Source organism: Macrosteles quadrilineatus, unplaced genomic scaffold, assembly GCF_028750875.1.
Source record: "Macrosteles quadrilineatus isolate MER2022 unplaced genomic scaffold, UCM_ALF_1.0 Scaffold_1__1_contigs__length_201487025, whole genome shotgun sequence".
NCBI lineage: Eukaryota > Metazoa > Arthropoda > Insecta > Hemiptera > Cicadellidae > Macrosteles > Macrosteles quadrilineatus.
The window spans coordinates 68,866,740-68,880,363 of record NW_026542594.1 but is presented as its reverse complement, the minus strand read 5'-3'; positions in this window follow the sequence as shown (position 1 = coordinate 68,880,363).

Sequence of the window (13,624 nt, the reverse complement as noted above, 5' to 3'; positions counted from 1 at the left end):
ATCGGTTTACAAGGCTTTGTAGAGATGAAGCGAAATATGTTTTATGATATTACCCGATAGTAAAAGATTTTCTGGCCAAGGGACCCTGGATGGATCCGCCACGGGACTCTTTTTTTCTTATATTCACTAAACTGGCGAAGATGGCCCAATGTATTTTTTTTTATCTACGTTCGTTACATTTGTTTACAAGGCACTTTATATTTATTTTGTATTTTTGTAAAAGTTATGAGGAATGTTTTTAAGAAATTAGGCCTAAATAACCACCACTTTTAAGAATCCAGAAAAAATAGTTTAATCACAGCTGAACCTTAGAGTTCCTCTTTGGCGATTACCTACCACGTAAAACCAAAACATTATTTAGGTTGGAAATTGGAGGTTAATCATTTTATTTCGGATCAAATGTGTTCGATTCAATTGACTGATGGTTGAATGAATGTAATGAACACCATCATTACCGCAACAATGCGTAAAGATGTCATTGGTGTTAGTGGTGTAGTGGTGTAGTGGATAGGGCATCGGGATGATAACGTAGAGGTCTCTGGTACGAATCTCACCGGTGGCACTAACTTTTTGACAAAGATTTTAAGCTTAGAATGAGATTACTTCTTAACTGTACAACTTTTGTTAGAATTGGAGGCATTTATAATTTTATTTTATGAATAATATTTTAGATTAGTAAACCTTCGTTCGATTTTTATATATATACTAGCTGGCCCGACAGACGTCGTCCTGTCCTATTGCGGTTTTATGTTACATGCTCGTTCATTTTCAAGATGAAATCGTTCGCATGGCTCAATCACGTCCTGGTTGAAGTTCGTTCGCTACGCTCACTCACCTTTAGGTTGGAGCTCGTTCGCTGCGCTCACTTGCCTTCAGGTTAGCTCGTTCGCTACGCTAACTCGCCTCCAGGTTGAAGTTCGTTCGCTACGCTCACTCACCTTTTGGTTGCAAATTAGCTGTTCTCATAAATAAAAAAATATAGTGCTGCACCCTGTTGGTAAACCTATTAACTTTTTAATGTTATTGAACATCACAGAATCAGATAGTTTAGTTGAATCAGCTGTTAAATTCTTTAATTCCATTTAAATATGAGTACTCATAAGGTTAACATGGGAAACTCCAGAGCCACTGGGGCGGAGCCCTTTTGACGGATCTGCACCAAACTTCACAAAAACCATCCTTGAATAATGCTTAATAATGCCTGAAAGTTTCATTACAATCTGTCGAGCGGTTTTGGAGTCCATAAAGGACAAACATACAAACAAACATACATTGGATTTTATATAGATTTTTTATATTATCAACAAGTTCGGTTAGTTAGGTTAGGTTATGACAGTTTAATTTTATAATAGAATGCTCATATTTCGTCCGTATTACAATAATAAGCCTTTGACTGACAGGATCTGTGATAAAAGACAACTAGAATCGCATCGATTGTATAAGATTAGGCCTATGTCGTGATTCGATAGAGTAATGAACGACGATAGTCGCGAAATCGCACGGCGTTTTTAGACGAAAAAGTGCTCACCTGTTGACAGTGGAAGAATTTTGGTTGTAAACAATAGACAGCTGTTGAAAATATAATGTTTCGCAGGTTGTAAACAACTCAACTCATAGTAGTGTAGTGAAATAATCTATCTACTAGTGTACAAATTGCTCGAATTCGAGCAATTGCAAAGTATTACAGGAGTTATTTCAAAACGAATAACAGTCATATTTACAATGAATTTAAAAGAGTCAACTCAAAGATTACCGGTGTGTAACTCAGACCATGTTTATCTTCGTTATTGATAAACCTAAAGCATTCCGGTCGGTTTTCTCCTTCTCAAAATGCCTCGCTGTACAGGCAACACAGGTAATTGATAGAGGGCCAATTGAGAACGGAAAGTTGTTTTGGGGTAGTGTTAGGGCGCATTTTTAACCTAATAGTTGAGCCTATTACGCGTCACTGTTCTGTAGCTGCGGTCGTTACACGATTACGCCTCCTGTCTATGTTTCGTTGTCATAGCGTCGGAGGCATTTAAAAGAAAAAACAACAAATAAACAAATTATAGCTACACAAAACAACGATAAATTCACAAATTTAAGTTACAATCATGCTAAAACACGATCTGTCATAGCGACACAAAACAACGATAAATACACAAATTTAAGTTACAATCATACTAAAACACGATCTGTCATAGCGACACAAAACAACGATAAATACACAAATTTAAGTTACAATCATACTAACACGATCTGTCATAGCGACACAAAACAACGATAAATACACAAATTTAAGTTACAATCATACTAACACGATCTGTCATAGCGACACAAAAAAACGATAAATACACAAATTTAAGTTACAATCATACTAACACGATCTGTCATAGCGATACAAAACAACGATAAATACACAAATTTAAGTTACAATCATACTAACACGATCCGTCATAGCGACACAAAACAACGATAAATACACAAATTTAAGTTACAATCATACTAACACGATCTGTCATAGCGACACAAAACAACGATAAATACACAAATTTAAGTTACAATCATACTAACACGATCTGTCATAGCGACACAAAACAACGATAAATACACAAATTTAAGTTACAATCATACTAACACGATCTGTCATAGCGACACAAAACAGCGATAAATACAAAATTTAAGATACAACCATACTAACACGATCCGTCTTGGAGGTTATGTTTACACAAACTCAAATAGTAAATAAATGTACTCAATGCGTTTCATTGAATTGAAAAATAAATAACAGCAATTAAATTATACAGCTGATCAAAATGTAAACAATTATGTTCTTCATAAGGATAACATGGGAACTTTCAAAGCCACTGGGGCAGAGCCCAAGGGACTTTTTTCAAAAATGTAAGGCCAGTTTGCAAATCTACGTGACACGCTCTTTCCAATAAGACGACAATGGATAAAATCGGTTAAGAAATGGCGTAGGAGTTCAACCGACAAAGTTTCATGTAGCGTATTAATTATATAGATTTATTTAATACGCAAGCAGGTTTTTTGTGACAATTACTCCTCCGAAACTACTGAACCGATTTACATGTTTTTGGTGTCATTGGAAAGAGCGTATCGTGAAGTTGTGCAGGAAACTTTATTTTTGGGGAAATAATTAGAGGGTGAGGCCCTGGGGCCCTTTAAAGTTTCGTATTTCTCCATAAGATTAACACGGGAAACAAAAATTGTTATGAAACTCCAGCTGATATCAGAAATTAAAAGTGAGAAGAAGGACATATGTTAATTGTAAACAGTCAATAAGTTTGCTAATTCACAGTTAGTTTGCTACAAACATTTAATTACTTGGTTGAAATGAAATAATTACTATTTGAATTTGGGTTGGTGTAAATATTACAATGAAAAAAAAAACGAGAGAACCTGGATAAATTGATATACTAAAAAGAAAACTGAATTAACACTGTGCTGCATTTCTTAGTAATCATTGAAAGAGACGATTTGCAAACTATGGAAACATAGGAAAATCATAGAACATCACCAAGGGGAAGAAATAGAAATAATGTGTGTTTTATTTATTATTTATTTTTTATAATCGTTATTATGGACAACGTAATGTGGCTATGAGTAAGGCTATTTGTAGAAAACAATAAAAAACAAAATCAGCTTTTGAAAAATGATGAGATATTTACAAGAAATGTTGATTACCTCGATCTGTTATGTACATCTTGAGTATTCCATAATCTTTGAGTCGAATCTTTTAAAGTCATCAACAATTATAACTATTATTCGTTTTAAAATAATGCCTGTTAAGTAATGCCTGCTACTGCAGGAAACTTTCTTTTTAGGTAAATAATTAGAGAGCGAGGCCCTAGGGCCCGTTAAAATTTCGTATTTCTCCATAAGATTAACATGGGAAACAAACATTGTTTTGAAACTCCAGCTGTTGTTAGAAATTAAATATTAATAATTGGTCTCCATGGAAGCATGAGAAAATTTACAATGTTTACATTTGCTTTGACATTTAAATGTAAACAACCAGAACTGTCAAATGCCTATTTCACAATTTCAGACAGCTGATAAAAAAAACAACTATGTAGGCCTTGGGTTTATTTAATCTTAAACTTTATGATGGATTATTTATTATAAATCTATTTCAATGATTATGAAACAGATTTTTCCCGTTGCGAAGCAAAAATTAAAAGTGAGAAGAAGAACATATGTTAATTGTAAACAGTCAATGTGTAAATTATCTATGTTGTATTAAAAATTTGTATAGTTTTGGATGTTGATTTGTGTTTCGATATAAGCTTTAAGATTTGCCATATGAGTATGCCTGTGATAAATAACACCATTTCAGAGTTCTGCCAGTTTTTGCCTAACTCTGTCCTGTAGAGTTTAAAGTAGCCTACACCTTATTGTCTACAAATTGGCTAAATAACTTAGGTACGGTACATTATACAAGCTGACAGCCTTTTTACGTTGACTTAAATTGTAAGCTTACCTTTTCCCGTCCATGGGCAGTTTGATAGTTAAAAATTAACCCTTTAAACTGGAATAGGACTGTTATGTAAATTGTGAGTATTTCCATTAGTTAATAATAATCTTTTAGTCGACTCTTTTAAAATAATCGGAAATGATGTCTGTTATTAGTTTTTAAACAAGTTATTTGTTTATAAATAATTCCAGTACTTCTTTGTAATTGCTCGATTTCGAGCAACATGTACACTAGTAGTATTTTATTACGTTACTATTTTTTTTTTCTAGTCTTGAAACACACTAGTCCCGGTAAACACATTTTGGACGAGCGACGTACGATATTTTACGCCATACTACTGTATTCGTATAAATGTTATGTATCTTATATATATACTAGCTGCTTGCCCGTTCTACGTACGGGAATCTTGTGGTAAATTGAAACCTTATATTGAGAACAGGAGTTGGTTTGCATATTTAGTGTGCATTTTTCCAGATATGCTGGCAAAACTATAACTGTATAGGAATACAATAAACCTTCGCAAATATACAATATCTGACAGTTTCAAAGCCAAAACGAAAGCTTCGCAATTAAATGTCACCCGATCGTGTTAGTCCATATTTTATATCTAATGATAAAAGGAATTGTGATGACTTTAACCAAAGCAAATTACAAACAAAATAATTATTTGAAAGTTTTATTAGTGTCATCAAATGTTATGATAATCGTTTTTAGGCCTAATCAAACTGTAAAATTTGTGTAAATCCGTTGGCAAATATATAAATAAGTAAATAAATACACAGTCCACAAAAAATTTATACGTTAACAACGCCAGGCTTTAAACATTCATGATGGTTTGCTAAAAAATCTTTCAATAATGTTTTATCATTTCATAGCATAAACTAACATTTTGGAGTCCAGACAGAAAACGCAAAAATTATACAGTACGACATCAATTAAATTTAATAAGAAATAAGGTGCAGCACTAACGATAACTATAGTTGTAAATAGTGACGTGTTTGTACGTAAAAACGAGTCTTACTGCTACCACCGGTTCTAAGGAAAAGTAGCAGTACCACCAAAGTTCACATTTAAGAAAAGAACTATAGTAGGCCTACTTACAACCAATTCAAACTGTCCTTCTAATCAAACTGTTTTATAGGTGTTAATCCGTTGGCAAATATATAAATAAATAAATACACAGGCCACAAAACATGTAACATGTAACAACGTAAAGCTTTAAAACTCACTATGGTTTGCTAAAAAAAAAAAAACTTTCACTTGATGTGGTGCAGTACCGAAGTTATTAATCTCCCTTGGTTTTAAATGTCTTTTAAGTTTTCGAAAATCAAAGTTATTTCCCATTAATAGCATTATTTGTAAGCAACTTTCAATGTTAACATATTAATGACAGTTTGAAGAAACCACCTTTATCCAAACAAAGGATTCTTATGTAAAAGAATACGTAATCTCTAAACGATAATTGGTACATAGTATCTAGCAAACATTCGGAGGAAATGTGTCAAAAAACGCACAAATCTGGGGTTTTGGACGTTTGTAGTTTTACTTCCTAAGTAGGAAAAGTACCGATATCGATGTCGAAATGTAAGTAGTAAAAACCAAAAGTGACACATTGGAAAAGCGAGTTTAGCTACATCTGTAAGTAAAACCTCTGTTACGATCACAGCAAAATCAGAAAGATCTTCCAAGATCGCAGCAACATCCACGATCACCCAGTCACCCACTGCAGTTGTGATTTTTTACTTTGCACTTTACACAAATGTCCTTGAAGCGCCGTCAATGAGTGGAAGCCTTTTTTGTAAGCTACTTGCGATTAATTAAACCGGTTAGGTAAGGCACAACGTTATTAATCTCACTTGGTTTGGATGTTAACAAAACTTGATCGGAAATGGTTGTGGTATTTGTAAACAACTTTTACTGTAAACATATCAGTGACAGCTAGAAGTGAGAACTATTCCGAACAGCTGATCGTTATTTCATCAAATGTAAACATTAGGAGAAAATTTTACAAAAATCGAACAAAATTGGGTTTTTGATGGTTTGTTATTTTGCTTTCAAGGAAGCGAGGCCATGTTTTTATAGCCAAAGACACTCTCACCTATCCAGTAAATACAGACAAATGATTAGAATCTTAATCGGTACTCTAGTTTTCTAGGAGTAGGCCGCGTAAAATGACATTTTGGCGTTGCAGACGCAACCACAGAATGGACAAACAGACAAACAAACAGACATACAGACAGAAATTGAGATAAGACTCGTTTCGGCTTTCTTAGGCTTTGAAACGTAAAAATAACCAAAAACTGCATGATTCTAAGCAATGTACAGACAAAACTGTAATTTTATTTATATATAGATAATACGCTAAGCCGATTTTTGTGAACAGAACTCCTCCCTCATTTTTGAACCAATTTTGATAATTTAAGTGTCAAAAGAATGGCCCTGATCTGTAGTTTTGCAAAGTGGTTTTCATTTCACCGAAGTAAATTCCCTTGGGGCCTTGCCCCAGAGGCCTTTAAAGTTCCCTTCCCAGATTTGTTCACATTATGGTCATATGGATAATTTGTCACTACTTTTTGAAACAGATGTTAATATTTAAATTGTATTTTAAACAACACATATTATAGGGAGTTACTAAATTTGTAAAAATGATGTATTAGCAATGATTTTTTAACATTGATTTTCTTCTGCACCATGTCATGTTTTGTAATATAACGTTCTATTAGGAAATCAGTGGAAAATCGAAATATCACAGTAACACTTAAACTTAGTTCTTATCGAGTTAACTTATATCTATTGTACGGGTTGGTTTCTGCCTTTTTGGCCACTTTTGACTATATTTGTCTTATATCTGTTGTACGGGTTGGTGTCTGCCTTTTTGACCACTTTTGCTTATATTTTGTCATATTATTCAAGACAGATCATCATAGGTTTATGCGATTATTTTGACACATGTTTTAAATAATTCGATACAAAATAATACAAGTGCAGAAGGGCACGTTGCCCATATGAACCGTGTCCATATTTTGTTAAATTAATAGTGGTTTACAGCAACTGGATTGAATGTTTAATAATTTTTATGTAAAGTCATAAATCTGGGAAATTGCAATTCACTGCAAACTTTTCAGAGAGGTTACTTCGATGTATCCATTCAGCTTAGTGAAAACATAATATAGAGTCCTTGAATGTTATTAAAGTAACGAAAATGGTTGTTCATGTTTACTAGCGCTACTCAGCAACAAAAACCAGTTAATTTATCTCTAAAAATTGTCTCAAATTGTACCGAGCAGCAGCCTAAAAAATACTATGTAACTTACCCAGATAGTAACATAAAAAATGTTCAAACTTGATACTACAAAAAAGTTCAGGCCACATACATTTTAATGCGGTTTGATTGTGACATTTATTAATTCGGCTTATAATTCTCTTAACCAACGGATTATTCATCTGCAGAAGTTCATTGTGCTCTTATCGTGTCTAATAATATCCCAACACAGAGACCTTACCCAAAATAATATCTAGCTATATCTTGACAGATGATTTGCAGTGGCCTATTACGAACCGTGGTCCACTTAACTTGCTATTAAGTGAGATTTTTGAAAATAACTCTGCACTTCGACTGTAAAAAAGTTGGCACTAAGAGTAATTACCATTAGGCAGCTGCTGTCACAGGAAGGTCATGTTTCCTTTAAACTAGATCTCATCATCCTTTAAAAGATTCGTTGGTTAACAACAATGCATGTAAATGTCGCTATTCACTTAACAGACAGTATTTTCTTTTTGGAAATGCATCATTGATTTGTCATTTGCATTATTTGTTGCCAATGAAGCCGCATGAACATTTGAACGAGGCCCCTAACAGTTCAAGAATGAAAGCCAGGTACACTACAAGTATATTCCACTACACCTAACATTCTGAAGAGAGATTATATTGAAAAATGTATGTAATTGATGAGACAACTGACATCCCCATGTCATGCAATTCCAGATTTAAGAGTAACCCAGCGACCAATTTATCAAAATTATGCTAGAGGGTTATTAATTTGTACAGAAGTACGGTGTGATGACCGACGTGACGAAGGAAAAAATCAAACTTACACAGCATTAGGATGGCCTTCCGCTTAAATTAAGAACGTGCCTTCTAAACAAAGAGATATTTTTCTAAAAAAAGCATAGATCTAATCCGCATAAAACTGATGAAATCGTGGAAGTGTTTACCAAAAAGGCATTAAAGCGTTATTCTTTACTCCTCCAAAAGAAGAGAAACCAGTTAACACAGTACCTAACAATAACTCCTATGACAGACTCTATAAGAAATATGTCATTATGAATTATCAACCATATTTTGTAACTACAACAATAGACATTATCGTTTTTACACTTATTTATTACTTATTAAACAATGCTAAATGCTCATTTTTTTTATTTCACTCTATTTATCACAGTATGATGAATTATCGTACCTAAGCCTCGCAACCGTCGATTTCGACGGGTTTCACCTAGTATTATATATACAGGGTTAGTAAAAAGTGTGGAGACCCCCTGTTATTTTTTTAACGGCCCATACTAGAAAAACTAAACTCGGCACACCTTTATGGCATGTTATGAAGTACTTTTTGGGCATAACCGTCACTTGGTGTACATCCCCAAAATGGGGGATTTTGGGGGAAACTCAAAAATTTCAAATACAAAGACCTACCGAGTGACCCCTCATTTTGAAGGTCCTGGTAAAAGAAAACCAAAAACGCAAACTAGAGGTATTTATCTCAATCCAGTAAAAAATGGCAGCCAATTGAAATTCTCAGAAATTGAATTTAACTTGCAGCTTTCCAAGTCTGGAGACCCCCTGTAAATTTTGTAGCGGCTCACACTAGGAAAACTGAACTCTACACACCTTTTTGGCATGTTATGAAGTACTTTTTAAGCATAATAGCCACTTGCTTACCAAACCCAAAATGGGGGATTTTGGGGGAAACACAAAAGTTTTAAATGATAAGCCCCATCAAGTGATCCCTCATTTTGAAGGTCCTGCTAAAAGAAAACTTACAACGCAAACTAGAGGTTTCTATCTCAATCCAGTAAAATATGGAAGCTGATTGAAATCTTTAGAAATTGGAAATAACTTGCAATTTTATATTCAATTGGCTGCCATATTTTACTGTGTTAAGATAGAGACCTATAGTTTGTGTTGTTAGTTTTCTTTTATTATGGCCTTCAAAATGAGGGGTCACTCGATGGGGCTTATCATTAAAAATTTTTGAGTTTCCCCCAAAATCCCCCATTTTGGGTTTGGGAACTTATGAGAATTTCAATTGGCTGCCATTTTGTACTGAGCTGAGATAGAGACCTCTAATTTGCGTTGTTGGTTTTCTTTTACCAGGACCTTCAAAATGAGGGGTCACTCGATGGGTCTTTGTATTTGAAATTTTTTAGTTTACCCCAAAATTTCCCATTTTGGAGATGAACACCAAGTGGCGGTTGTGCCCAAAAAGTACTTAATAACATACCATAATGGTGTGCCGAGTTTAGTTTTTCTAGTATGGGCCGTTTAAAAAATAACAGGGGGTCTCCACACTTTTTACTAATCCTGTATATATATATATATATATATATATATATATATATATATATACAGGGTGTATTTAAAGTCCCGCACGGGCTTAATATTTTCTAAACGAAAACAGATAAATCAATAATATTTGGTATATCAACACCACACCTAAAAATCTACTTTTTCAAGGAACTATCAATTTTCTGTCATATCATGGGGACGTCCCTTAAGGAGTCAGAAGAAAATCTTAAACAGAAGCATAGGTTGATATGTACATCAAATTAAAGGTCTTCACTAGTAGATTACAATGCTGTAAATTCAAGCTCAAAAGAACGCCTGAGTAAAAAATGGCAGTCGTTCAAAGATTCAAAATGGCAGATTCAAGAAATCTTTGAACGGCTCCCATTTTGCGCATGATCAACCTTTTGAAGTGCGGTTTGCGGCATTGTATTCTACTAAAACAGACCTTTCATTTGATGTGCATATTGACCTATGCTTCAGTTTAGGACTTTCTTCCGACTCCATGTGGGACGTCCCCATGATATGACAGAAAATTCATAGTTCCTTGAAAAAGTAGATTTTTAGGTGTGGTGTTGATGTTCCAAATCTTATTGATTTATCTGTTGTCGTTTAGAAAATATTAAGCCCGTGCTGGACTTTATATACATAAAAAACTCCTTATTTTTGGACCGATTTTGATAATTAAAGTGTCAAAAAAAGCCCTGATCTGTAGTTTTGCAAAGTCTTTTTCATTTTTTGAAATATCTGTTAGTTTGGACAGGATCTTCCATCAAAGTTGGGTTTTCTCCCATAAGATTATCATGGGTGAATCTAAATATTTAATTGGAAACTTTGTCTCCACTAATTTGAGAGAACGGCTGGGCGTAGAAACTTGGTAGAGGTGTTCAAAGAAAGGTCTTGGTCTGTAGATGAGCCATCAAAAGAAAAATGAAGCAAATTCCCTTGGAGCTTTGCCTCAGATGCCTTTAAAATTACCTTCCCAGATTTGTTCACATTATGACCAGTACCTGGGGACCGAGCTTTGCTCGGGGTAAACCATTACCCCACTCTGCGATCCGGCCTTTACTACTTCCTTCATCATTTCCTACGTCATGGACCTGTTTCCTTCCCTTCTCATAGCATTTAAAGTATTACAGATACATTAATCTAACTGGCACAAACGGTTCCCACACTCTGTGGTTCCCACACTAAACTTTACTACTTCCTACGTCGTGGACCTGTTTTCATCTCTTTCCATGGCATTTTAGTGTTTTAAATTCATTAATCTAATTGCCACAAACATTTCCCACACTCCGCACTGCTCGCCTTTACTACTTCCTTCGCCACTTCCTACGTCTCGGACCTGTTTTCCTCCCTTCATAAAGCATTTTAGGATTGCAGATACCTTCCCATCCTTCTGGAACAGCTGAAGCAACTTTTAGTTATGTACTGTTTTCTGTAGATGTCGTGTTTTGTTTACAATTTGTTTATATTATTTTAGGGTTTGTTTATCATTATTTGTGTCTCACTGTTTGGTTATATACCTAGTGGACGAATTAGATAGTATTATTTGGTTAAACGAGGTTTTAAATTACTGAAATAGCAAGAAACAAATTGTAAACAAAGCACGACATCTACAGAAAACCGGACAGAACTAACAATAAAATTGGCTTCAGCTGTTCCATAAGGTTGGGAAATCTACCTTGATCTAATCGTCATAACAGATCCCACACCCCGCACTGCTAGCCTTTACTACAATGTATCGAGTAAGCTTCAGTATAATCTTTGCTCAATAGTAACAAGTGATGTTTTTCCTTTTTTACTGTATTTGTAATTTGCTAGTATACTGTGGGTAGATGCCTTTATGAACACATGTTACAACTTACAAGGCTTTTGTTTACTTTTTCCTTGTTATTTAATTGGATTGACATGGTTACTTAGCAACCCATAAGACTAATGTTAAAAAATGTTACTTTCAGTTTCATTTTTTACGTAATTAGATTTTTGTGGGCAGTTCTAACTGCAGTTCACTCGTTTTTAGGCCAAAAATAAACTATTTACAACATTTGAAGAAAATCGTCGGAGCCGTTTTCGAGATCTTTCTGCAAGCAAGCATACATACATATACAAGCAAACATTTCTCATATGAGAGTATAGGATAGGATATGGATAATTTGTCACTAATTTTTAATTAAACAGCTGTTAAATACGATAAAAAAATCCGGTTTCAATTTAACATAGTATGTTATGGTCCTTAAAGTTTTGATAGTTTTTTCATTAAAAAAAAAAATTGAATTTTAATGGGGATTTTCCCATAAAAAACCGGAAAAATAGGATTTTCCCAAAAACATTCCAAACGATTTTGATAACAATTTGGTATGTTATAGTCCTTTATATTCTGAACCAAATGGTACAAATCTCGTTTCTGTAAAAATTACGGTTCAAAAGTTATTGTAAATTATGTTATTTTCTCATAAAAACCCCATAAAATAACGGAAAAATCTGATTTTCACCAAAATGGCCCAAACGATTTTGATAAAAATTTAGTATGTAGTCCTTTAAATTCTGAACAAAATTGTACTAATCCCATTTCCGTATATTTACTCTCACCGCTTACAAATGATAAAGGTTGTTGACAAACTTATGGGAGAAAGTATGTGTCAGAATGCTGATACCGTTTATTTAAATTGTATTTTAAACGACACATATTAGGCCCTATGTCAAAATGATGTATTAGCACTGTTTTTTTTTTCAGATTTTTACTCACTTCGAAAACCACTTTTTGGGTTCAGGGGGGGGCCAAAATGGATATATCCACTCAAAACTTAAACTCGAAAATGTTTACGAAAACAATACTTTCTTATATCCTATGTATAGGGGGAGAAAGTAAAAATGTAGTCAATTTTTAGATCAATGTATGAAATTCAAATGTATTAGGTTTAAAAATAGACAGAGAAGTGGGTCAGACGTCCCTCGTCCAGAGTAGTTGAGAGTGGGGGGAGATGCAGCAACTCGCTCTTGTCCGACTAGTATACAAAATATGCGTCACCTTGACCTCAACAATTAAAGAATGAGGCGAAATACAGACGAAGCAGAACGCATCTCTGGTAAAGGTGTTTCTCCTCCCGCCATATGGCAAACGCACCCACGGATATCTTGGTTTATAGGATGCCATTTGTGAAGTTGCTTTCAAATAACCATGCTTGCTGCACAACAAGTTGAGAATGCCGAACAAATTACCACGGATTTTCTTCAATCTCCCTCAGATTTATAAAAGTTATATTTATACCTTAAACACCAAGTTGAGATATTAAAACTGTTTATTTGAGTGATCAATGTTTTAGGTTTTTTAAATGACTAAGGCGAACAAATGAAAAATTACAATCCTAATTTACTGAACATTTAAAGTTCTGGATTTTTTATCAAGTGAGTATAGACATAGACAATAGAGTAAATATAGACTGCCAAAGAAAGGTTTTGCGATCCGCCGCTAGAGCGTTATCGCCGTTCGATATCGGTTATCGGTATTCTATTCGGTTTCATCGTCGACTACTCGCCAGCTGTTACCAGCACTACCACTCTTGCAAACGAAATGC